This window comes from Papio anubis, chromosome 7 (assembly GCF_008728515.1).
Source record: "Papio anubis isolate 15944 chromosome 7, Panubis1.0, whole genome shotgun sequence".
Taxonomy (NCBI): Eukaryota; Metazoa; Chordata; class Mammalia; order Primates; family Cercopithecidae; genus Papio; species Papio anubis.
Window position 1 is genome coordinate 70,444,083 of NC_044982.1, and position 25,962 is coordinate 70,470,044.

At 38.3% G+C, this 25,962-nt stretch overlaps 1 long non-coding RNA gene across 7 annotated transcripts in view; it reads right to left on the reverse strand.

Annotated features, from left to right (window-relative positions):
- LOC103886190 overlaps positions 1 to 25,962 on the reverse strand; it is a 206,121-nt gene that overhangs the window by 62,919 nt on the left and 117,240 nt on the right. Inside the window, exon 8 of one of the 7 annotated variants that reach the window (XR_004184949.1) lies at positions 20,901 to 22,902. The exons of the other annotated variants lie outside the window; for them this stretch is intronic. This is a non-coding gene — a long non-coding RNA (uncharacterized LOC103886190). Of the gene's footprint in view, positions 1 to 20,900; positions 22,903 to 25,962 lie in introns of those variants that run through there. 7 annotated transcript variants of the gene reach the window in all.

Consider the following 25,962-nt stretch of genomic DNA (forward strand, 5'->3'; position numbering starts at 1 on the left):
TTTGGCATGTTTTTGCAATGGCTGGTACTGGTTGTTCCTGTCCATGTTTAGTGCTTCCTTCAGGGTCTCTTGTAAGGCAGGCCTGGTAGTGACAAAATCTCTAAGCATTTGCTTATCTGGAAAGGATTTTATTTCTCCTTCACTTATGAAACTTAGTTTGGCTGGATATGAAATTCTGGGTTTAAAATTCTTTTCTTTAAGAATGTTGAATATTGGCCCCCACTCTCTTCTGGCTTGGAGAGTTTCTGCCGAGAGATCTGCTGTTAGTCTGATGGGCTTCCCTTTGTGGGTAACCCGACCTTTCTCTCTGGCTGCCCTTAAGATTTTTTCCTTCATTTCAACTTTGGTGAATCTGGCAATTATGTGTCTTAGAGTTGCTCTTCTCAAGGAGTATCTTTGTGGCGTTCTCTGTATTTCCTGAATTTGAATGTTGGCCTGCCCTACTAGGTTGGGGAAGTTCTCCTGGATGATATCCTGAAGAGTGTTTTTCAACTTGGTTCCATTTTCCCTCTCACTTTCAGGCACCCCAATCAGACGCAGATTTGGTCTTTTTACATAATCCCATACTTCTTGCAGGCTTTGTTCATCTCTTTTTCTTCTTTTTTCTTTAGATTTCTCTTCTCGCTTCATTTCATTCATTTGATCCTCAATTGCTGATACTCTTTCTTCCAGGTGATCGAGTCGGTTACTGAAGCTTGTGCATTTGTCACGTATTTCTCGTGTCATGGTTTTCATCTCTGTCAGTTCGTTTATGGCCTTCTATGCATTAATTATTCTAGTTATCAATTCTTCCACTCTTTTTTCAAGATTTTTAGTTTCTTTGCGCTGGGTACGTAATTCCTCCTTTAGCTCTGAGAAGTTTGATGGACTGAAGCCTTCTTCTCTCATCTCGTCAAAGTCATTCTCCGTCCAGCTTTGATCCGTTGCTGGCGATGAGCTGCATTCCTTTGGAGGGGGAGATGTGCTCTTATTTTTTGAATTTCCAGCTTTTCTGCCCTGCTTTTTCCCCATCTTTGTGGCTTTATCTGCCTCTGGTCTTTTATGATGGTGATGTACTCATGGGGTTTTGGTGTGGGTGTCCTTGTTTGTTAGTTTTCCTTGTACCAGTCAGGACCCTCAGCTGTAGGTCTGTTGGAGATTGCTTGAGGTCCACTCCAGACCCTGTTTGCCTGGGTATCAGCAGCAGAGGCTGAAGAAGATAGAATATTGCTGAATAGCGAGTGTACCTGTCTGATTCTTGCTTTGGAAGCCTCCTCTCAGGGGTGTACTCCACCGTGTGAGGTGGGGGGTGTCGGTCTGCCCCTAGTGGGGGATGTCTCCCAGTTAGGCTACTCAGGGGTCAGGGACCCACTTGAGCAGGCAGTCTGTCCGTTCTCAGATCTCAACCTCCATGTTGGGAGATCCACTGCTCTCTTCAAAGCTGTCAGACAGAGTTATTTGCGTCTGCAGAGGTTTCTGCTGCTTTTGTTGTTGTTGTTGTTTAGCTGTACCCTGTCCCCAGAGGTCAAGGATATATTTCAAAATAGGAGTACACTTTAAAAAACAACAACAAAAAAAAACGCCCATCTCTAATTGATATCTAGAATGCAAAGTTCAATTCTACATGACTAGGAGAAAAAAGGAGAAGATCCAGAGTCCCATTAGACAACTATAGAAGGGGCATGAGGGACCAGGGCCAGCTGAGAACTTGTATGTGAATCTCACCTTCTCTTCCTTTAAGAAAAGGAAGCTTATCATTGCTAAGTCAGTATGAAAAATGTAAGTTTTATTAAATCCTTCTAAGTAAACTTTGAGTTCCACCAACTGGTGAAAGCATACCGCTGAAACCAAACAAACTAAAATGCAAATGTCTGTAGGTGCTAACTGCACGAAGTGTGTCTGTATCCCAGAAGCATCAGCAGCATGTGTAAGCTTGTCACAATTGTATCATCTTGGACCCTGCCCAGGATTTACTGAATCAGAACTGCATTTTAACAAAAATCCCTTTGGTGATTCACAGGTACATTAAATTTTGAGAACCACTGGCATAAAAAAAAAAGATGTCTCTATGGTAATTTTGGATAATTCTTCGAAGAACCTACAGAGATTTATAATCCCCAAACATGTAGACTGTATTTTGCTTCACTATAGCGTTTTGCTTTTGGTGTTTTTCTTCTATTATGAAATAGAATGAGAATTTCCTATACCAATAGACAATATGATTCAACTAAAGTTGGCTAAATTTTAGCATTTCTAAAAGCAAATGGCAAAATAAAACAAAACATTTTAATTCATGCAAACAGAATCAAATAAAAGCAAGAATATAAACATTAATGAAAGTAGAGGATAGTGCTTCCAGGTAGACATAGAAATTTGTGATCTCAAATACTGTGTATATTTTAATAAATGTTATTTCTTCCCTTTGATGGTCCTATTTTATTATTAAGGGCACAGAATTTTTAACAAATGCACAACTTAATTCATCTTAAGTATTCAAAATTCCATAGGGATTTGTGGGCAATTGCTGAAAGAGGCTTAAGTTGATAAAATGTTAATGTCTTAAAGCATCTTTCCCTGTTGAAGCCATGTACTCAGACAGGAGGATGAAAAGGAAAATAAAAGGGAAATGTTTTCAAGAGATTCTTTTTCCTGGGAGAAGAGGGTGAGGGGAGAAGCGAATGGCCAGAAGTGTTGGAGGCCACCGGCCAACAATTTCCCATCCCTTTCATCACACCTCAAAAAGCAGCAGAGATTATGAAGTCGGTAGAGTAGATATTTCTATGGAGGCTTTTTACAACTTGCTTCCACCGTCACATTGCCAGCTGAATTCCTCTTGCTAACGTGACACATTTTTTTTTTTAATTAGAGCAATTTGTTTCATAGGATGAGCGGTACCTTTCTCAAGATCCCATTCCTGCTGTTTCTGAGCCTCTTTGCCTTGAGGGCCCTTCTGTACCAGTGAGCCTCCAGTAAGTCTTGCTTTGCAAAGAAGCAGAGTGCTGCATTTCAATACTACAGACTACTTCAAAATCATGTTTTCATTTCCCAGAAAGAGTTTTTTAAAATGCACTACACTTCAGTGGCTGTATCCTGCCAGAGCCCAGCACCAAGGAGCCAAGGAGGACCTAAACAAGCTCTAGAAAGAATTCACTTTCCTCCTTTTGTTGAAAGATAAAGGCAGGTCAAGCCGTGGGCCAGAGTGCTCTCTTGGAGAACACACAGAGTGATCCACATCAGGCAGGTTGTGTCTGGTTCTTTCAGAGGTCCCTGCCTTGCCCCAGCAGCAACTGCAGAAATGGCTAACCCCACCCCACTTTCCACAGCCAATGGGAGCAGAGCCAGGGGACAGTCGCTGTGAGAGCCCCCTATGCACAACTTCTGAAAGAAACCCCCAAATTTCACCCTATCTCCCTCACCCCTTTCACCTCTGCCCCAAGGGGATGCCTTAAAATCTGACTTAGGAATAGGCTCTGTGGGAATTAAGCCTTACACCTTTAAATAACAAGAGAATGGTGAAATATAACACTTTCATTCTGAAGAGTCTATTGTGCCTTCATGTCTGTTTTCTTCAATTGCCAGTACAGATGTCTCCATTTAACATTTAGTGGCAGGCAGCCCCAAAAGAGGAAAGCAAGGAGTAAGACAGATCTACATTTTAAATGGAAGAAGCGGTTACTTCAGATGCCCCTGGCTGTTATGCCTGCTTGGTAACAGTTTATTTTAGATTCATGCTTCTTTGTTTACAGAGAGAGAAATTTACAAAGCTTACAGTATTAAAAATTAAACAATTTTTACAAAAGGATTTTCACAGATTTCTTTAAATAGAAAGTTTCTTTAGTAAATATAAACCTTTACAAAATTGTTTAGTATAAAGTAGCAGAGTATAATCTCCCAGCACTGGCAACATCTAAATAAAATCAAATCGAATACAAAATTATAAAGAAGTATGTTTTACTTCCAGGTATCTGATGAGCAAAAAGCTATTAAGCACCTACTATATGCCAGTGTTACTTAGAAGCCAGAGAAACCAAGTCTAGTAAGATATGCTCCTGCCTTCAAAGCGTTCACAAGGTCATGCGGATTCCCAGCATCACAGGCCACTAGACATGGTTCAAAGGCTGGTACTTCTGAGTGTTGCCAGGTCACCTGTACTGTGTCTACAGTTAGTTTTGAGGGAGAACCCCAGCAGCCCGACACACCTGCTCTCTCCCTGGGATCCTTTTCTTCAGGCCTCTCCATCAACGCTACAAGTAATAAGTTGGGACACTAGGATAAAGCCCACATGTCCTTTAGGAAAGGAAGTTAACCATTGCACTGCCAGTTCTCTTCACCTCTGGTGCCAGTTGTCTGCCATCTGTTTACTTCATTAGGAAGTTAAAAAGGAGAAAAGGGAAAATAAAAACACCCACATTTATTAATTAGCTTCTACTATAACAAACCTGAGGGTGGTGTTAGAACTAAGTACTTCACAGTAAGTTAGAACGTTAGATTATTGGCGTAGTGCTTCTTTCTGCCATGTATTCATGATAGCGCACCCTGTAGTTGAGAAACTGCTTTGAAGGCCACGGGGCACTGAAAGAACTGTTCTTAAAATGAGGAATTGAACTATATTCAAAATGTGGTATTAGACACCCAAATTCACTAAATGTACCAATTCACTAAAAAAAAACTAACAATTTTAAGCCTTAAAATTAATATGTAACATTTGTTGAACATTTACTGTATGTCAAACTAAGCACTTTACCTACCTTTTAATTCTCACAAGAACTTTCACATATGTCAGTCAGTCAGTATAAGAATCTCTGAGGTAGGTACTATTATGATCTCCATTTTACAAATGAGAAAACCGAGGCACAGAGAAATTAACTAACTTGCCCCAAGGTACACAGGTAGAGATTAGTGGAAGATGTTTGGGCCCAACCACTAAGGTATACTACCACATCATAAGAGAATATTTCTATGGAACCCCAGCGAGTCTGAGATTTGAAATCATCCACAGAAAAATACTGTGAATGCCGCTCTTTACAAAATATCTGAGCAAAGAAAAACAGAAAATCATTCCTGACATTTGTCGAACATTTACCATATTCTATGGTAAGCACTTCACATGCTCCATTTCACTTCTCAAAACCCTACTAAAGGCCAGGCACGGTGGCTCAGGCCTGTAATTCCAGTACTTTGGGAGGCTGAGGCAGGTGAATCAACTGAGATCATGAGTTTAAGACCAGCCTGGCCAACATGGTGGAACCCCGTCTCTGCTAAAAATACAAAAATTAGCTGGGGGTGGTGGTGTGTGCCTGTAATCCCAGCTACTCAGGAGGCTGGGGCAGGAGAATAGCTTGAACCCAGGATGTGGAGGTTACAGCGAGCCAAGATCGCGCCACTGCATTCCAGCCTGGGCGACAGAGTGAGACTATGTGGAAGGAAGGAAGGGAGGGAGGGGAGGGGAGGGGAGGGGAGGAGAGGGGAGGGAGTAAGGAAGGAAACCCTATTATGTACTATTATTATTCCAGTACCCATTTTACCAGTAAAGAAACTCAGGTATGGAGAAAGAAGATCTTGGTGGCTCAAGATCACAGAATAGATTTGAACTCAACTCTAACCGAGCCCAGAGCCAGAGGTTTTCCCACTGTGCTAAATAACACACCAGAATAAATATTTTAAACCAAAGCATTCGTGGGTGTAGATGGTGTTGAGTTTTGGGATATCTCAAACACTCCAAGGTTTCCTATGCAAACTATTTATGTTTTCTTATTTTAAAACTGCTGATACTTAGAAGCAATATAATCTCTTCCTTTCTCTTTCACTTAACATTCAAATAACCAGATTATTGCCTTTGGAGAGGCCTCCTATATCTAATAAATATTTAAATACATGTTTTTAAAACAAGAAAGTTGCCTAACGCAAAGTTCCATCTCTGACAAGGGTTCACTGCTGGTTTGCAGCACTAACTCCTGTATGTCTGGTCAACACATGGATCTAGAAGCAACAGATTATATCAGAGGCAGAGGCTCTAGGAACAAAGCAGTCTAAGAAGAATGTCATATTTTTGTTAGGCAATGTTTTTCCTTCAGATAAATATAACCAAGAACAACACAGTCTTTACTTTTTAAATAATATTTAAAGATGATAAAATTCTCACGGAAACATCTAAGCATTGAGTGGATAGAACAGACTCTTATTTCCCCCTGAGTAGCTAGAACAGTCTCTCATGTGAGCACCTAAACACCTATTTAGATCATTTAAATGCCATACACGTCAAAACACTCCAACCTCACACTTCCTTTGAAGTCACGACAATCAGTTTTTTCTTAGTGTCATTTTTTAGCTTTGCTATGGCACTTCACTTTTGACAAGTGTTTTATAATTATTTCTACTCTTAGTTAACTCGTAGTTATTCATTTGCATGCAGTTAACTTTCCCAAGGAAATATAGATTTTTTGGCAAAAATGAACCTACCCATAACCAAGAGGTTCATACATCAGAATTGCAGATAATTGTGTACCCACAGGACAAATAAGGTCGATAGGCAGGTAGGTAGGTAGGCAGACAGACAGACAGACATAAGAAACTAATTCCAAGAACCAGTAACATTCTTGTATTCTTGTCTTGCTGGAATTATCAGTCACATCCCTATGTTGCCAATAAGAACATGAACAAATGAGAGACTGGTATTCACATGTGAATTAATATTGATGGAGGAGTAAGTGACTGTGGCAGACACTGCTAGTTATCAGCCAGTGCCCGTTCTCTTTTTTCCTTTAAGTAATAGAATCCCCCACTGCCCATCTAGACAGTATATTGCCCAGCCTCCCTTCCAGCCAGAAGTAGTAACATGAAGTTCAGGCCAATGGAGTGTGAACAGAAGTGTTGTGTGTAGCTGCTGAGTCACCTACTTAATGATAAAGCTCCTTGCCATGGACCTCCTCTGCCCTCTTCCCTTTGGCTGAGAAATGTCAATAATTAACATAGCTACCCTGGATGTCTAAAATGGAAGCCACACGTTCAACATGGCAGAGCTGACTCACCAGCCCAGATCCTCAAACGACCTCACAGGACAGAGCCACTGCATTTCTGGGTCTCTGTTACAGCAATTTAGCCTGTATCACAACTAATGGAGTAAACAAATAAGGAGGGAAAAACATATATAAACACACACACAAACCCATACACTATGAGACTGGTTTGACTAGCTCTTGATAACAAGGGTAGGTAATGATTAAGACGAATTTTAACGGAAAGTAGCTGGAAACATGACAGAAATGATTCTAGATTAAAGTAAAGAACAAACTTCTAACTAAATACAAATAGAAAGTCCTATAAAATATATTTTATACCATTACAAATGTAAAACAACTTCAAATAAATTAACAATTCTCTACTGAAGTTGAGACGCTCATAGAGCATAAAACAAATGCACCAGTGTCCAAGATTTCCTATCATGTTGATGGTAGGCCTGAGCCTGTAAGCTCCAAGAAGGCAGGAATAATATCTTGTTCATTTTTGTATCCTCTCCCTTCTTCCTATCTCGACTCTAATATGTTGGTAAGCACCAACATCTTAGAATCATTTAAGGATTAAAAACAAATGCATGCTCTTCAGAATTCATTGCTGTTACCTTCATCACAATAATCCTCAACTTCTGCCATTTTCTGGTTTTGAGAAACACAAGCATATTTTTTAATATTTAGAGCTATTGTAGAATCTGTAAAAACTTAGAGCTACAGAACATTAATATTTTTAGATGTAGAATTAACAAACATTTATTCAACATTGAGTTTATGCCTGGCTCTGTGTTTGCTTCCACATAATATTTAAAGTTAACATCATCACCTCCATTTTTTAAAATGAAGAAACGAAGATACAGATTAAAGTGATCTGCCCAAAATTATATAGCTAGGACACAGCAAAACTTAGACTGGAATTCAGGCTTCCTGCGTTACAGTTTAGTTCTGTTTCTTTTTGTTTTGAAACAGAGTCCCGCTGTGGCCCAGGCTGGAGTGCACTGGTGCGATCTCGGCTAACTGCAAGCTCCGCCTCCCGGGTTCACGCCATTCTCCTGCCTCAGCCTCCTGAGTAGCTGAGACTACAGGCGCCCGCCACCATGCTCGGCTAATTTTTTGTATTTTTAGTAGAGATGGGGTTTCACCGTGTTAGCCAGGATGGTCTCGATCTCCTGACCTTGTGATTTACCTGCCTCGGTCTCCCTGGGATTACAGGTATGAGCCACCACGCCCGGCCAGTTCTGTTTCTGAGAGGTCTATTCCATTGCCTCATCCTTTTATGATACATTTCTATATATCAAATATTAGACCAAACAACAACAAAACACACACAAACAAAACACCTGCCAGCATAGTAATGGCTGCTATGTACTGATGAACAGGAAAATATAGAACAGGATCAGGAAGGACTACAGGTAAACATATCAGAGTAATTCCTCTGAATAAAAATAGGAAAACTTTCCAAGATGAAGATGAGCAACTGGATAGCACCATTAACATTTACATCTTATCCACTTTTGAAAACTATTACTTAATTCAACATAAATTCTTCACTATTGGTCTAACCAGAACCTATTTGGATTCAAAGACACCAACAAATATGATAAGAATAGATATGGCAAGGTAAAGAAGTATCCAGCTATATATTTAGGACCACAAGTGGTTGAATTAATTGCACATCTTCCCATAAAACTTCACATTTTCTTAAGGAGAGATTCCATGTGCTCAGTTTAAGACCCCTTGATCTGAAAAGGTCCAGGGGGAAGAAAGTTAGCAAGTTTCGAATCTCCAGTTTGTTGTTTTGTTTGCTTATTATTTGTTATTGAAATTGGCTGTACTTAAAGCTAAAGAAAGTTAGGGAGAAATGAGACTGAGACAACCAATGCAATGAGTTATTTATGCAATTCTTGGCCCTGATAATGGAAACATAACAGCATCTAAGAATTTCAGGTGCTAAGTAATTAACAACTTGGTCTCACATCTCTGAGATTAAACTTCTCACTGCCCAGATAGGAAAATTTCATGTGAGACCACAGGCAAGGCTTCCTAAAGGAAATTAGAGTTGGAGATGTTAAAATCCACGATTCCCAGTAGTGTCATGACATGGCTTATAGCAGTGACTTTCACCCTTTCCTAACAAAAAACATGACTCTAATCAAGAAGGAATCCCATACCCTTTACCCACTCATGTGCTAAGGGCAATTTTGCCTTTCACAGAGAGAGCTTTAAGAGTTTTAAATAAACACAATAAAGTATTCCCAGTAGTGAGTTAAATGCAATATTACAGGCCTTCCTCCAACTGTATACTTAAATAAGGGTGGGGCTAGGAAAGAAATGTAGGGAAATAGCTGGATCACATGGAAAGACCTATGTGGGAGGCACTTTGTTTGATGGACCCAGCAAGCACAAAGTCCCCTCCCATTCAGGGTATCTAGAGCACACCCTTGATTCTTAGTGCTTCTGATGAAGTTTCTGCTTCAATGGGACAACGGCTTTCTATCAAAGAGTGTCATAACATCTTATAAAAGACTGTCATAACACAGAACCCTTCTAATTGGTGTGGAGAGCTCTGCAAGAGCACAGTAGTTGTAAGCCATAGCATCACCTCTCTTTAGGGAGAGGGAACAAAATTTAATACACAGGGCGACAGAGAGATAATTAATTGCCTTCTTGGCAACCTACCACTCTACTGCCAATGGGATCACTGTGACAAGTTATGAAATTCAAGTCAAAATATTTAACTCAGCCACTTACTCAAGTGGTAGACCCAATTTTAGGCACCCCACAGTTAGGGTGCTCATAAAGAAAAGTCTTCTCTTCATTATTCTGCAGTAGCACATGTAACTGTTGGCATCTATGGGTGTTCTGTTGCCTCTATGAAGGATATATCTGTCTGTAAAGTACACTCATATATTTCTTTCAGTGTAAGGAAGGAATGAGGAATACAGAGAATTATAATAAGCTGAATAGTTCCAGGAAAAATGCAAGAACTAGATCAAAAATGAGAAAAGATTAGTACTGAAAGTCTTCAAAAATAACCTGATACAAAGTGGTCCAATCAAAAGGGTGTAAGAGGATGAATTAGCCAGTTTTCCCAAAAGAAATGCTGATTACACCAACTGGATCCACAGCTCCTGGAAGATGATAGGTCACCCTAATAAAGTCTAAGGATGTGAATTATACAACCAAGGCAGGAAATTCTGTGACCTAAGATTCAAGGGTCAGAGCAGAGGACAGGAGGCCCTGGGGAATGAGTTGGAAGTAGGAAAGGGGAGGAAGGAAGAAAGAAAGTTGTGTCTCTGTATTGATTAAGCCAGGGTCTTCACCTCCTCACTGGGTCAAGGCTGACAGAGCCAGGTTACAGGATTTCTTTTTTTTGAGAGGTAACATCTCCCTAATGAGAATATACAGAAAGTATTTCCTGCTATGTTTTAAGATTCGCAAACAATAAAATACACTTATTTTGAGTACACAGTTTGATACGTTTAGATAAATGTATACATCCATGTAATCATCACCACAGTCAAGATATATAATATTCCCATCATTCCAAAAGTTTCCTCAAGCCCTCTACAGTACCACCCCCAACCCCTAGGCAACCACTCATCTACCTTCTATTACCGTCAATCATTGCCTCTTACTGATTTCCATATAAGTGAAGTTCTGCTTTATATACTCTTTTTGTGCCTATCTTTTGTTAAGAAAAATTTTTATATTAATTTGTACTGTTTATAGCAGTAGTTCACTCCTCTGTATTGCTTCATAGAGTTTCACTGCATGAATACACTATATTTATCCATTTACCTGCTGATGGACACTTCAACTGTTTTCAGATTTTGCTTCCAGATTTTTGGCCATTATGAATAGTTACTATGAACATTTGTACACACATCTTTGTGTGGACATGTTTTTATTTCACTCGCCTAGCAGTGGATTGCTGAATTGTATGGCAAAAAAAAAGTGAATATTTTAACTTCGTAAGAAACTGCCAAGCCATTTCCAAAGTGGCTGAATCATTCTACATTCCCACCAGTGATGTGTGAGAGTTCCCTCACTTCACATCCTCATCAGCACTCAATATTGTCTGTCTTTAATTTTAGCCATTATAGTGTATGTATGGTAGTACCTCATCAATGGTTTAATTTGCATTTTCCTGATTAATAATGTTGAGCATCTTTTTATATGCTTATTGACCATGCATATATCTTCTTTTGCTGAAGTGTCTGTTAAAATCTCTTATTTTTTAAATTGAGTTGGTTCTTGCTATGTTGACTTCAATGTTTTTCTAAGAATGACAGCACTTCTCATCAATTTGATTTAGAGCTAGTAATTTGAGGCTCTCTAATGGCACTGTCAGGCTAAAAAATTGCTAGCCAAAGTTCAAGTGAAAGGGTCAAAACTGGATGGAATGCATAAATCAGATCATATCACTCTTCTGCTGAAAAATCTGCCAATGGCTTTCCATGGCAATTAAAATAAAATCCAAACTCTTTATCTTGGTCCCTAAAGCCCCATGTGATTTGACCTCTGCATCCCTCTCCTACTTCATCTCTTGCCATCTCCCCTCACTCACCATGCTCCTGACACCTGCCTTTCTTTTTGTCCCTTAAACACATGTATTTGCTCCTGACGTTATCCCCTCTGCCTGGAATTCTACTCATGGAGAGCTTGATGTGCTGCCTCCTTCTAATGATTCAGTCTCAACTTTAACAACAGGGCTTCACCACCTAATCCTGATAAACAGCACCCCTCAGTTCCTCTGTATGTTAGCATTTGTCACTACCTGCTATTATTTTATATTTTTATATGTGTTTATTGTCTGTTTCTTCCCAATATAATTCAGGCTTTACGAATACAGAAACTTTGCCTGGGTCATTGATTCATCTCTGGAACCTGTAAGTGATGCCAAGAATATAATATCAGCTCACTCTGGCTATTTTTTTAGGATAGTTGGTTCTCTTCCTTCTCAGCTGTTTCTCCCAACCAAAGTTCCCAGCCTCTAGCATCAGAGTAGCCTTTGCTGGAGTCATAGAAACCATCACTAGAGTATGCAACAAATGGATTCAATTTGAAGGCATCATCACCTCCCTCAGTCAATCACAGGTAAGAGCAATTTGACTTGTAAGATGAGATGAGTAAGAGAAAGGAGGGTAGCTTTCTGCCACAGGAGGGAAAAAGGACATTTCAGGTATTATTTTATAGACAATAAGTCTCTTTTTTTGGGTGGCCTCGAGTTTCTGGGGCATTATCTCTTCTCATTGTGGCAAAAGCTTTCAGTGTTCACAATGTTTTGATTGTTTCCTCTGAACCTCTTCAGTGGCAGAAAGCTCCAGCTTGCTTTCCAGGCCAGGTTCCCATCTGTCACTTCTAACCCTCATTTTTATTTCTTCTAATTCATGATCTGATCACTTTGATCCTTTGTAAAATACTTTAAATTCCATTTATTTTAATTCAAATTGGAAATGTAGAGCAAATATGGTGTTTTGGTTTTGGTTTCAGTTTTTTCTCCCAACCCTCTGGGTTTCCCATCTTTTTCTCCTGGTCACTTAAAAATACCATAGATTAAATAGGTTGATTGATAGAGACAGAGAGAAAGACGTCCATATATTATTTGTGTTGTTGTTTGAGAGCATCTTTCAAGGCCCTCATGGCTGGTGACCACACAGAACCACTTTCCTATTTCCTAAGTGTTATTTTTCCAATGCCAAATCTGGAAAGCACACATTCTCTGTCCATGTCCCAACTAATGAACCAAGTTTCCTCTGCTTCCAATTATTATAATCTCTATAAAGCCACAGGCCTTCTCTTCATGTGTTTAGTAACTAATCAAAAATAAAAATTAAATAAAAACCATTCCCAAGTTTTGAGTCAACTTTATATATATAACACTTCCTAAATTACATGAAAGCCTTTTCCTTTAAGATCCCCCTCTGTAGAATTCATTTGTGAATTTAATCATTCATTTTGTTTTATTTATATTTTTTAGATGCAGTCTCACTCTGTCGCCCAGGCTGGAGTGCAATGGCACTATCTCAGTTCACTGCAACCTCCGCCTCCTGGGTTCAAGCAATTCTACCTCAACCTCCAAGTAGCTGTGATTACAGGCATGCACCACCACACTGGCTAATTTTTGTATTTTTAGTAGAGACGGGGTTTCACCATGTTGGCCAGGCTGGTCTCAAACTCCTGACCTCAAGTGTTCCACCTGCCTCGGCCTCCCAAAGTGCTGGAATCACAGGCGTGAGCCACTGCACTTGGCCTATTCATCAATTTTATAAGTAGTTAGTGAAAACCTAGCATATGCCAGATGCTGGGTATAGGTAGGAGGGGGAGGCTAACACATTCAAGAAACAGTATACAGTTGCCACTTCTAAATGCTTTTGTTCTTAATGATGTTCTAAATAATTACACATTATATGTTGTATTAGGGTTTTCCACAAAAACAGAAGCAATAGGATGTGTATAGAGAGAGAGATTTAAGGAACTGGCTTGCATGATGGAGGAAGCTGGCAAGTCCAAATTCTGCAGGGTCGGCCAGCAGGCTGGAGACTGCACATGTTGGTTAGCCATTTAGACATCCTCTTTTACGAAGTGCCTGCTCAAGTCTTTTGCCCATTTTTCTATTGGGTTACTTTTTCATCAGTTTGGATGAGCTCTTTATAAATTTTGGATTTGAGTTTTTTTGTAGGGTATGTATTAATATTTTGCAAATATCTTCTCCCACTCTCTGGCTTGCTTTTTCAGCCTCTTTGTGTTGCCTTTTGCTGAACAAAAGTTCTTAATTTTAACTTAGTCATATTTATCTATCTTTTCCTTTAGCTTTAGTGCATTTTAAGTCCTGTTTTTTAAATCCTTGCACTCTCAAGGTCATGAAGATATTCTTCTTTGTTTTCTTCTAGAAGTTTTATTTTTTACTTCTTGCAGACGTTTAATTTTCACATTTATAACTATAATCAACCTGAAATTGACATTTCCATATGATATGAGGTACTTATTATAAAGTAAAACATAGATGCAGAAAATATCACGAGGCAAATGTATAGCTTAATGAATTATTATGAGTCAAACACCACCCACGTCAAGAAATGGAACTTAACACATGCACTCATATGCTCATTGCAGCACTATTCACAATATCAAAGACATGGACTCAACCTAGCTGCCCATCAACCGTGCATTGGATGAAGAACACGTGGTACATATACATCATGGAATACTATGCAACCACAAAATGAATGAAATCATGTCCTTTGTAGCAACGTGGATGCAGCTGGAGGCCATTATCCCAAGCAAATTAACAGAGGAACAGAAGACCAAATACCACATGTTCTCACTTACAAAAAGAAGCAACAATACATACTGGGAACTACTGGGTGGGGAGGGAAGAAAGGGGACAAATGTTGAAAAACTAACTGTTGGGCAGTGTGCTCACTACCTGGGTGACAGGATCAACTGTACTCCAAACCTCAGCATAATGCAATATACCCAGGTAACAAACCTGCACATGTATCCCCTGAATCTAAAATAAAGATTGAAATTGTTGGAAGGAAGGAAGGAAGGAAGGAAGGAAGGAAGGAAGGAAGGAAGGAAGGAAGGAAGGAAGGAAGGAAGGAAGGAAGGAAGGAAAGAATTTTTAGAGAGACTGTTATGTTGCAATTAAAATTATGTTTATGAAGAGCGGGGAAAAAAAAAAAAAAGAAATAGAACTTTGCCTGCCAGTACTGGAGCTCCTCCAGGTGCCCCTTCCCAATTTCAATCCTCTCCCAGAACCTGACTACTGAATGCTGTCAGAATTCTCCCATATTGTGCCAAAATTGCCAGGAGTTTATACTTCACCTCATTCCATCATTGCATGTGGGCTGCCCTGGGAAGGTATGATCCCAGGAAGGCAGCTCTGTGCAGCTGAGACAGCTCCTGAAGTAGCTAACAGATCCTTGCAGCTAGGCAGCAAGCCTTCCCTGGGTGGCACATCTCCATCCCTCACACACCATGTCACCTAGTTTTGGTATAAATACTGTCTACTGCAACTTTATTTGAAATCACGCTGAACCTACATAGATAAATTTGGAAGAATTTACATCTTTACAATATTTAGTTTTCCAGGCCAGGTATGGTGGCTCATGCCTATAATCCTAGCACTTTGGGAGGCCAAGGTGGGTGGATCACTTGAGATCTGGAGTTCGAGACCAGCCTAACATGGTGAAACCTCATCTCTACTAAAAACAAAATATTGCTGGGCGTAGTAGCGGGCGCCTCTGTAATCGTAGCTACTTGGGAGTCTGAGGCTTGAGAAACACTTGAACCTTGGGGGCAGAGGTTGCAGTGAGCCAAGATTGAGCCACTGCATTCCAGCCTCGGTGACAGAGCAAGACTCTCTGACTCATCAAAAAAAAAAAAAAAAAAATTAACTTTTCCAATACATAAAAATGGCATATCTCTTCACTTAGTTTTATAGTTTTTATAATGTTTTATAGAGAAGACTTACACATCTTTTGCTAGATTTTTCTTCTAGTTATCTAATGTTTTTGATGATATTGTGTTATTTTAAAAACTTTATTTTCCAATTGTTTACTGCGTTTTATATTGACATCATATATAAGGTCCTTTCTAGATTCACTCATTACTTCTAACAGTTTTTCTGCAGATTTGTTTGGATTTTCTACACACATAATCATGCCATTTGCAAATAATGAAAGATTTATGTTGGTTTATTTATTTTTATTTATTTTTAATTTTTATAACTTTTATTTTATTTGCCTTTTTCTCTGTCGAGGATTCCCAGAAAGTGTTGAATAGTAGTGATGAAAGCAGTCTGTCTCATTCCTGATATCAAAGAGAAAGCTTTCAATATTTCACCAATATGTATGAAGTTGCTATAGGGTTTTTTTTGGTTTTTTTTTTTTTTTTTTTTTTTTGAGATGGAGTCTAGCTCTGTTGTCTAGGCTGGAGTGCAGTAGCATGATCTCAGCTCACTGCAACCCCCACCTCCCAAGTTCAAGTGATTCTCCTCCTGCCTCAGCCTCCCGAGTAGCTGGGACCACAGGTGTGTACCACCACACCTCGCTAATTTTTTGTCTTTTGAAGACATATATTTTCAGATTAAAGAAGTTACTTCTATTCCTAAGTTTTCTTAACAATCATTGAATTTTGTCAAATGTTTGTTCTGTATCTTCTAAAATAATCATATTTTTTCTTTATTCTTTCATGTTATAAGTTACCTTAATATTTTTAATATTAAAGCAACTTTGGTGTAAAAGTAACTTGATTGAGATATAGATATTGTTTTATAAATCAATAGATTTGATTTGCAAATGTTTTATTTAGAATTTTTGCATCTTACTTCACAGAAAGATTGGGTGTACTTTCTTACAATGTCTTTGTTACGTTTGGGTATGAAGGTTATGTTGGCCTTATAAAACACGTTAAGAATAATTACTTTTTTTCTACTCTCTGGGATAATTTAAGAATGATGCTTTTTTAAATGAAGGTTTGAGCATCTAGGCTTAGAGATTTCCATTTGGGAAGATATTCAACTTATTTTAATGGCTATCAGACTACTCAGATTTTCCATATCTTGTTGTATTATTTTTGCTAAGCTGTTATTTTCCAGCACTTTGTCCATTTTATCTACATCTTCAAAATTATTCACATAAAGTTCTTTGTAAATCATCTTATTTTCTTATTAATTTTGTAGAATCTGCAGTGATGTCCCCTTTTTCATTTCTGATATTAGTTATTTTGTGCCTTCACTCTTTCTTTCCCTGATCAGTCTTGCTAGAAGCTTATCGATTTGTTAATCTTTTCAAATAATCAAATTTGGCATTTTTATTCTATTGTATGTTTGTTTTTTACTTCTTTAATTTCTGTTTTCATCTTCATTTTTTTCCTTTTTTTTACATTCTCTGGGCCCAATTTTCTGTAGCATTTCTAATTTCTTTAAAATGAATACTTTGATCATGACTTTTTCAGTGAAATAGTGTAAGCATTTTAAGGCTAAAACTTTTCCTTTCTACATGGTTTTAGTTATATTCTACAATAAGTTGTGCTATATCATATTTTCATTATCATTCAGTTGAAAATATTTTCTAGTTTTCATTGTACTGTCTTCTTTGACCCTTGTGTAATTAAGTAGTGTATTTCCAAAGATTTGGGCATTTTGTTCTCATCGCTCTGTTGTTATCTAGCTTAACTGCACTGAGGCCTAAGAACATATCTGTAAATTTTTTTCTTGTCAAATGTGTCAAGAAATGCTATATGGCTCTGCATATGTGCAATATTGATGATATTCCATGCTCCGCAGTTGCTGGTTACAGTATTCTATCTGTGGATAACATTGATTTTGTTAGTTTCATTAATCATATTAATAAATCTTCTATATACTTAGAGTTTTGTGAGGTTCGTCTTTTAGTTCTATCAATTACTGATGGACATGTTTTGGAGTTTCTCACTATGATTCTGGAGTTTCTCACTATGATTCTATTTCTCATTTAGTTCTAAAAATTTTGCTTCCTATATTTGGGACCTAGGTTATTAGATGCACACAATTTTATAATCACTTTATTTGAGGGTTCTTTGACCCTTTATCATTTTAAAATGTCTTTTTTTCATTGATAGTAATGTTTGTTTTTGGTTGATATCAGAATAACTCCTTTTGCTTAGGTTTTCTATGGTATTTGTTTTATTTATTTATTTATTTATTTTTATTTACTTTGAGACGGCGTCTCGCTCTGTTGCCCAGGCTGGAGTGCAATGGTACGACCTCGGCTCACTGCAACCTCCGCCTCCCAAGTAGCTGGGACTCCAGGCATGTGACACTATGCTTGGCTAATTTTTGTATTTTTAGTAGAGACAGGGTTTCACCATGTTGGCCAGGATGGTCTTGATCTCTTTTTTTTTTTTTTTTTTTTCTCTTTTTTTTTTTTTTTTTTATTATTATTATACTTTAAGTTGTAGGGTACATGTGCATAATGTGCAGGTTTGTTACATATGTATACTTGTGCCATGTTGGTGTGCTGCACCCATCAACTCGTCATTTACATCAGGTCTAACTCCCAATGCAATCCCTCCCCCCTTCCCCCTCCCCATGATAGGCCCTGGTGTGTGATGTTCCCCTTCACTCGGACTCAGGAAGGTCTTGATCTCTTGATCTTGTGATCTGCCCGCTTCAGCCTCCCAAAGTGCTGGGATTACAGGCATGAGCCACCATGCCCAGCCTTCTTTTAACTTTCAATCCTCCTTTGTATTTACATTCAAGATGTATCTCTTCTAAGTATAATATAATTGGGCAGAGTTCATTTTTAATATGGTTTGGCAACTTTTCTTTTTAAATTGGAGAATTTAGTTTATTAATATTGAATGTACTTGCAGATAAATTTGGGTTTATATTTACCAACTTGTTTGTTTTCCTGTTTTACTTACCATTTCTTCAACTTGTTTTATGTTACTTTTTCTCTTCTTCTTGTCTTTAATGAATTACGTATATTGTTGTTCCATCTTCCCCTCTATTAACTTGTTAATTATATATTATTTTACTATTCTTTTAGTTGTTACCCTCCTTGACAGCATGCATTCTTGACTTTTTTTTTTTAGAGTACAAACTAATTATTTTATTATTCCCCAGACAATGTTAGGGTCCTTAGCATACTTTAACTCCATTTCCCCCTGACCACCACCTTATTATTTTCATTGTACACACATTTTAAACCTCATGAGCCCTTTGTTTGTTTATATAGCAAACATTCATTTATATTTGTTCTATTTGCCTCTTCAACTACTCTTCATTTATTCCTGTGCTTCTGTGTTTCTATCTGGAATCATTTTGCTTTTACCTAAAGACCTCCCTCTGGTACTTTATTTTTAGTAAAGCCTGTTTGTGAACAATTCTCTCAGGTTTTTGTCTGAAAATATTTTCATTCCACCTTCTCTTTGAAGGATACTTTTGCTGAGTAAAGAATTCTAGGTTGGCAGTTACTTTCTTCCAGTTGTCCTGGAGATTCTGAAGGCTACCTAATAACTTTAGCTAATTTTAGGCAGAAGGTAATTTATTAAAATGTGTTTTGTTGTCTGCAACTAGGAACTTTGATGACTACAGAGTTGAAAATCACTAGTCAGGTGTCCCATAATAATTGATGAGTTAATAATAATGATGATGAGTTGTAATTACACTTTTATCACATACAAATGTCTTATACATACTAAACTCTGCTTCTGAGTTTCGTATTACATTTTACTTATTATTCTTGCTATGGAAACAAGCTGTTATTTATTTTTAATTTATAATACATTAAATATCTAATAATATAGTCTCACTTTGCTGCTTTTCTTTTTCAAAATTTTACTCATATATTCCCATCATTTTTTTCTTTCAGGTAATCTTAAGAATCATTCTACAAAGTTAGAAACAAAATCCTAAATGTTATTAGGATTTTGATACGAAAGTGCCATATTTATAAATTAATTTACACTAAATTTACAATATGTCTTTACTCCAGGAACATGTTGGCTTCTGAGTTATAGAAGTTGCATGTCTCTGAGAAGACGTGTGTGTGTGTGTGTGCGCGCGTGTGTGTAGCCTGTACATTGCATCTTCTTTTTGTTCATAAGTATAGAAGCTTTTATAGATATAAATGAAGTAGTTTTCAAAATGTTTGCTAACTGTTTGGCATACAGGAAAGTCACCATGCAGAATGCTCTAGTTATAATCATTTTTCCTTAATCCTTTTGACTTTTCAAGCACACAATTCTATAATCAGAAAATAGGGACAATTTTACCTTTAATTTCCCAAGATTCGTGCTTCTTTTTAAACTAAACTTTAAACAACTTAAAGGAAAATGTTAAACATTGTGAAACATGGTATAATCCTACAATGTAATATTATTCAGCCATAAAAAATAATGAAGTGCTGATAAATACTACAATCATGGCTGAACCTTGCAAACATTAAGTGAAAGAAGCCAGTCACAAAAGACCAAATATTGTATGATTACTTTTATACTGAAATCCAGAATAAAGAAATCTATGGAGACAGAAAATAGATTAATGGTTGCTTAAGGGTGGGGGAGAGGGAGGAATGTGGCAGGGGAGGGAGGTGGGATGGAAGGTACAAAGCTTCTTTTTGAGGTGATGTCTAAAATTGATTGTGGTTGCACATTATCCATGAATGTATGGTATGTGAACTAGATATCAATATACCTCAAAAAAATAAGAACTGTCTACAGAATGAGAGAAAATTTTTGCAAACTACACACTATCTAGCATCTAGAAGGACCTTAAACAAATTTACAAGAAAAAAAAAAACCATTAAAAAGTGGGCAAAGGAAATGAACAGACACTTTTCAAAAGAAGATATACATGTAGCCAACAAGCATATGAAAAAAAGCTCAACATCACTGATCATTAGAGAAATACAAATCAAAACCACAATGAGATAGTATTTTACAACAGTCCAAATGGCTATTGTTAAAAAGTCAAAAAATAACATGTGCTGGCGAGGTTGCAGAGAAAAGGGAACGCTTATACACTGTTAGTGGGAGTGTAAATTAGTTCGACTGTTGTGGAGATAGTGTAGCTACTCCTCAAAGACCTAAAACTGGAACTACAATTTGACCCAGCAATCCCATTACTGGGTATACACCCAAAGGAATATAAATCTTTGTATCATAAAGACATATGCACATGTATGTTCGTTGCAGCACTATTCATAATAGCAAAGACATAGAATCAACCTAAGTTGATTATCCTTAGCAAAATAATGCAGGAACAGAAAACCAAATACTGCATGTTCTCACTTATAAGAGCTAAATAATGAGAACACAGGGACATATAGATGGAAACAACACACACTGGGGCCTACTGGAGGGTGGAGGGTGGGAGGAGGGAGAGGATCAGGAAAAATAACTAATGGGTACTATGCTTAATACCTGGGTGATGAAATAATCTGTACAACAAACCCCCACGACATGAGTTTACCTATATAACAAACCTATACATGTACCCCTGAACTTAAAAAAAAGAGTTGGGATAACCTGAATCTTTGGCTTGTCCCTGACTTTTAAAAAGCTAGAATTTCAGTTACGTACAATTTTGGTTATAGGTTTTATATAGCCAATCATTTTGCTCTAAGGCCTCATTCACAAAAGTTTGTGCTTTGATATATATGGTAAGGAGACAGGAACACTGAAAACTGCATCTTCCAGACACTCTTCCGACTAGCTTCCAGTATGTTCTGCCAATGGAAGGCACTGGGAGAAGACTGGAAGACTGGAGGATGGAAGAAGCCATCCTCTTCCTATTTCTGGTTTCTGATGGTATATCTGATAGTGGCAGCAGCTACAAGGACAGTCTAAACTTGATGCAGCGGCGACAGTAATACCAAAAGCAGTGGTAGCCAACAGCAGCAGCAACAGTGGGATGGCAGCTGAGGTTCCTGGATTCTGTCCAGCAGCTGACTCTTAAAGTAGGAGCCTCTGCGGCATGATGCCCTGACTGCTGGAAACCCGTGCCTTGAATACTAGTTGTTGACAGCAGTTACTTTTTTCAGTAAACTTGTCTTCCTCCAGTCCTAGTTTAGGATCCCCCATAAAAGCAGAGCCTGATATAGGGACATTAGTACAGTAATGTACTTGAAGTGAGGGAGTGGAGAGATGAGACAGAGACAGAGGAAAAGACAATAAAGGGTACATTGATGAGCTATTACTACTGAGGGTAACTGGGGCTCCATTCCCCTTGGGGATCCTCAGAGGAACTGTGTACCATGCATACCGGAATGCCTCCTTATTGAGTTTTAACCCCGGTGGCTGATAGTTCTCTTTGGGGACACTAAATCCCCCGCACTCCTGGGCTGCTCCCGCATGCAGGCTGAGCAAGCTCCCCGGGCTTGGGGAAGTCTGAGACAGAAGAAATAACAGACTGGCTGTGGTGAAGTCAGAACCCACCCTTGCCCCATGGGATGTGGGCAGGGCACCAAGGCATCTTTGTATGGAAGTTTTACATGTTGTTTTCTTTGAGCATCAGAGTGATTATAAAATGCATTGTGAAGCTTTGAAATATTTAAAACAGTATCTCCTTCATTGAAGTTTTAAGGAATCGGTTTGTAAAACTATGAATCCAGTGCTTTTCTGGAGGTAGATCTTTGTTGACTTTTTACATTTCAAGATGTGCCTTCTTTTGCTGCATTTAAATCAACTACAGAAATAGGATGTGATTAGTTGGAACCCGAATAATTGACCAGATAACTAGAGGTTGTAAAACCTGCAATTATTTTTGCACCAACCTAATAAAAAGAAATCACAAAGCAAAATTTTCAATGGGGTTAGCTGCAGGCAGATATAGATCATAGACATAGATTTGGATTTTAAATATGCTCATCTCTATCAAGCAAAAGAATACGGAAAGAGTACCCAGAGATCCTGCCCACCAACAAGGCCATAAAGAGTGCCAAATTTATAATATTCAGTGAGGATAACTGAATGAGTCATGCTTGGTATTTCTGATATAGCACATCAGGGCATATAGAATACTCTCTATATGAATAAATAGAGAAATATACCTGAGGAAAGAGACAGCAAAGGTAGAGGGATCCCTGGGGCACAAACAAAAGATACTTATAGTTAGAGAAAGTTCATTTTTTTCTTATTTTAAAAAACAAGTTATTTAAGATTTTGCATGAAATGTTTTGACTTTCCCTTCAGTGCAAAACCATTTTTCCCTCAAATGATTTACCTAATAGACATGAAGAACTGCTATCAAGGCTTTGCTCATGCAGTTATAACAGTGAGAAAATTATTTTACATCAGCTGCTGACAACTACTCCCCCTCTCAGGGGCACATAATGAGAGAACTGTCAGGCAGATGAGTGTCCAGCGCGGAAATATTTAATTAATGAGCTCTTGTCTTGCCTCTAGGTAATTCTTCACAGTCCTAAGGATAGAGAGAGAGCACCCTCTGATCAATCCAGGGAATTAAAAAAACACACACATTCACTGCTGAAAGAATTTCAGTTTTCATTTTTTTTTAAATCCAAGTTACCTATAAAATTTCATGGACTTATTTTTTTTAACATGCTTAAACTTTTAAAGGAGGAGACTGCCATATGATCTAGACTTAGCATTTCATATTTTAGATCTTAGGTCTTTAAGGAAAAATATAAGAGAAAGCTACTATGAATTCATTTCCACTTTTAATAACTGTAATTTGATCATTTAAACGGCACTTCCATAGATTAGAAAACAGTAGCGCAATACATGGGAGATATTTATTCAGTGCATTCACAGTGTCTGCTGTGTGTTCTAGAGCCACAGATCCCTGTAATATATTTCCACAGTCCCCAATTTTGGAACCACCCCATACTTCAGACTGGAACAATGCCAGGCTGCTCTGGAATCCTGCTTTCTTGTATCAAGGCCTTTTGACTCTTTCCTGGAGAATCTTAACCTCTGGTCATGAGCTTGCATATTCCCTTTAAGAATAACATATAGCATCTTATTCCTAGAAAGAGCTTCTTCCCTCTGTTGTTGCTGTTCTACAACAAAAGACTGCGGCTTGAGGGCAGGTGGGGGAAGGGGGAACTGAGAAGGTGAGGTGGGGGTGCAGAGTGGAATTCAGGGAGGTGTCACACTAAAAGCCAGATCTCTGGGTTTCTAATGCAATGCTCCCACCTTTAAGTAAGCAGAGAAAGCATTAAAAGAGTGGCTGGGCCTAAGCGTCTCCAGGATTTTTCTATCACCATTATTCCCCTTGTCCACCAATCCACAACCCACAAAAAGTTATTTTACTCCTGGTGAGATTAATAGAGTATGTTATTTTTTTATTTGCACAAATTTGTGGGGTACATCAGACATTTTGTTACACATAATGGGTACTGAGTGACTCAGGGTATTTAGGGTGTCCGTCACCTGCGTACAATACATGTTTGTTAAGCATAATCATCCTACTCTGCTATCAAACATTGAATTTATTCCTTCTATCTTACTGTATGTTTGTGCCTTTTAGCCCACTTCTCTTCATAACAGCATATTTTAAAGATAGAATCCACCATAGTTGTAACTCCTGGAAACTGACTCTGGCTTCTTCTGGTATATTTTTAGTGTGTTTAAATCAAATTGTAATATCACTCTCGACTTCATCTAATATTCTAGAATTCCTAAAGATTACAGGTATTCATTTTTGTAATATTAATCAGTTATCTACTTAATACATTTAGAATAATATAAGATCGTTCTATTTAAGTAAAGGCTAGGGATATTTAAATTAATTTTATAGGAGAACATTCTGAAGATTATTCTAAAAAACCATGAAGATGATCACCTGACATGACAATAAATTAACCCTGTATAAAAATATTGGGGCAAAATGGAAGTTTATAATTTATTAAAAAAGAAAGTAAGAAAACATTATATCGTGTAAAGCATTAATGAAAGCCTCTTTAGCAAAATATGACTAAAGAATCCAGGCATATCATTCGCAACACAAAAATACTACAGATCTTGTACCTACTACAAATGGCATCCAGGTGACCAAGGCTGGCGTTCCCAGAACGTCACTGTGGCTGGTGTCTGTTTTGACTGGTCAGCATCCATGCCATGCTAATTATTAAATATTTTATTATTATTCTTGCAAGTCTCCCCAAAATAACCTCAGTATCTGTTCTGTTCCCAATGGTCTTTAGCAACAGTTGCAAAGCACCCTCCTGCTACAGTAAAGAATTCTCCTTTATATCAAATCTAAATTACTTCTGTATTAGGCAGAACCCTTTTAATTGCAAGAAGCAGAAACGATACAAATTAGCTTGAGCATAAAGGGACTTTATTGGCTTGTGTTCCTGGATAGAGCTGGCCTCCAGAATTCAAAGTACATCATCTAGTCATCCTTGTTCTCTCTCCCCCTTCTCCTTTCCTCTTTCTGCAGCTCTCAATGAATTGACTTCCTTGCCTCCTCCTGAAGCCAGGCTTCTCCCAGGTGTATAAGTTGGGAGCAGGAGAACCAAATTCCAGATAGGAATCATATCTAGTCAAATCTGGATCACATGACAACCACTCCTATGCAGAAGGTAGAAGGAATGTGATATGGAAGGTACTGTCTTTGGCAACCCCACACCCAAGCAGGATGAGGAAGGGAAGGAGTCCTGCCACTCCCAGCAGGCCTCACATCAGCAGCATTAGTAGCTGGTGAGAAATGCAGAATCTGGAGCTGCATCCCAGACCCACCAAATCAGAATCCAGAGTTCAATGAGATCCCCAGCTGACTCCCATGCACTTTATAAATGGAGAAGGTTTTTCTCCTGGGAAAGGTGCCGTGAAGGATGACATCATTACAGAAAGGGGAAGGAGGAAAAAAACAGATGTTCACTCACACACAACTGTGATGCCACGCAATTTCCTTTTGCTTAGTCTTCAGTAAAAATGATGAACTAATTATTATTCTAAGTATCACAAACATCAATACCCATTTTAAAAAACAGGCCAGGTGCAATGGCTCACCCCTGTAATCCCAGCACTTTGGAAGGCTGAGGCAGGCAGATAACTTTAGGCCAGGAGTTTGAGACCAGCCTGGCCAACATGACTTAAAATACAAAAATCTCTACTTAAAATACAAAAATTAGCTGGGCATGGTGATGCACGCCTGTAGTCCCAGTTACTCAGGAGGCTGAGACATGAGAATCACTTCAACCCGGAAGGCAGAGTTGCAGTGAGCTGAGATCATGCCACTGCACTCCAGCCTGGGAGACAGAGTGAGACTCTGTCTCAAAAACAAACAAAACATCCGTAGGTCTTCCTATAGTTTCTTGTTCTTTAAAATTTCTATTCTCCTTTATCAAGGCTAGCAGCTAACTTAGCTATTTTTCGTCTCACTTTTTATTTTAGAAATTATTTGCTATATAATGGCCAGGCACAGTGGCTCACACCTATAATCCCAGCACTGTGGGAGGCCAAGGCAGGTGGATCACTTGTGGCCAGGAGTTTGAGACCAGCCTGGCCAACA